At 35.1% G+C, this 1,910-nt stretch overlaps 1 non-coding gene across 1 annotated transcript; it reads right to left on the bottom strand.

Annotated features, from left to right (window-relative positions):
- Positions 1–220: 220 nt before the first annotated feature.
- On the bottom strand, positions 221–293 carry Trnaf-aaa. The gene has a single exon. It is a non-coding gene; the product is annotated as a tRNA-Phe (tRNA).
- Between the last annotated feature and the right edge of the window lie 1,617 nt (positions 294–1,910).

The following is a 1,910-nucleotide window of genomic DNA, read 5'->3' as shown; positions in this document are numbered from 1 at the left end:
ATTATTTTGTTGAAAACAGGGGTCAGATAATAGCATGATTCTATCAACTATATTTAAAACTGTGCCAATTTTTTGTGATTGCGGATGAGCAGAGTAAAAATTCAAATATCTGCCTGAAAAAGTAAGTTTATGGTACCAATCAAACATTAATTTGCCATTAAAATTTAAAATTTTAACTTCCAAAAAACTTAAACAATCATTATTTTGAACTTCTAAAAAACATCTCGGCCAGGAATCGAACCTGGAATCTCTCGCTTTTTATGCGATCGCCTTTCCAATTCGGCCACCGAGTTTTTTTTCGCATTTTAATTTCTAAATTAGTTAGAAAGAGAACATAGATATTTTCGTACATGTGATGCAGGTATAACATATCCTATATATAAATTTACAAATTGAAATTTCAATTCGAACAATCAAGTGTAAAAAATTTACACTTCTAAAAAAATATATAAATATATATATTTGTATATATATATATATTTATTCCGCACAATATCGAACGCATTTTGACTCGTATCATCTGGTAATTGTTTTTCGGGTAATTTTAACTCTTAGTTAATTTGTTAAATATTTTTATCTTTGTAACTGTATCACTCAAAGAAAACAAAGTGTAATTAATAAGACAATTTATTGATTAATTTAATTTTACAAAAAAGAGTGTAATACAAAAAATGAATCATAAGTACATAAGGTATGTCTTAATCTAGTCTGGTCTGGCGCAAATCCGGCATTTCTTAGTAAGACGTGCCTGCGCGTTCCCTGATCAGGCGCAAATCGAGCTTTCCTTAATAGAGAAAAATTCAGGCATTCCTTAGTAGGGCACAAGTCAGGCGTTCCTTAGTAGGGCGTGCCTGCGCGTGCCCTCATCAGGCGCAAATAGAGCTTTCCTTAATAGGGCAAAATTCAGGCGTTCCTTAGTGATCAGGCGCAAGTCGGGCATATCTTGGTAGGGCATGCCTGAGTTTTCTCTGATCAGGCTAGCATCAGGAATTCCTAAATAGGGCATACCGGAATGCTCCCTGATCAGGGACACATAATACGTCAGGTTTGCCGGATTTAATATCTACTCGGGATAATATCCGCAATTCTATTTGAATAAATGATTATGCTAATATTTTTATAACAAAATCCGGCTTTAATTAATTTAACTCTTATATATGGACCTCGTTTAACTAACAATCTACTAGTAAATCACACTCATTAAACAACCCGTTCATTCCTCGTTAATTCGCGTGGTTCCGTCCTTGGTAATTGAGACTTGCGTCTTAGATCTAAAAGGGAACCGACGAGTGAGAATACGTTAGACAGAGAAAAATCGGGTAACTCCGTTGGCCTGTCTGCGTTGCCGAACTGTCTCACTCGACCCGCGCACTCCTGACTTCCTTATCTGTGTCAGTGTGCCGGGATAGACTTCACGTTCGCTTGAATGTGTCAGTGCGTCTGTTGCGTACTACCACTAATGCCCGACCGTAATCGTAGGCTCAGGACGTAACAAAAGCATTAGTGGAAGGGATGTCTTAGCAACGCTTTTAAACTTTGCTCTTTGCTCTGTGATTAAAACTTTATCCAATACGTGACGACGTGACTATTTTCATTCTTTAATTTTTGTATCGCCTATTACGATTAAAGCGCGATATAAATGATGAGTCATGCATCGCGACGCATATAATACGATATTGATGGTTTATTTCTGAAAAATGCGATTTTGAAACATAAGAAAATCATATATGGTTGAATTCAGCGTAAAAAATGCTACAATTTTTCCTTACAAAAATTTTGAAAATTGAAAAAAAAATGACGGTTGGGGGTAAATAAAAAAATGTTGAATGAAAAATAAATCTAACTACGCGGTTGTAAAGCCTATAAAATACTATGCAACTTTTATTTGAAACATTTTTTATATCTCTTAC

Source organism: Pseudomyrmex gracilis, unplaced genomic scaffold, assembly GCF_002006095.1.
Source record: "Pseudomyrmex gracilis isolate BER0280 unplaced genomic scaffold, ASM200609v1 scaffold_487, whole genome shotgun sequence".
NCBI lineage: Eukaryota > Metazoa > Arthropoda > Insecta > Hymenoptera > Formicidae > Pseudomyrmex > Pseudomyrmex gracilis.
The sequence above is the reverse complement of the archived record's forward strand: the minus strand, read 5'-3'. Positions and strand labels throughout refer to the sequence as shown.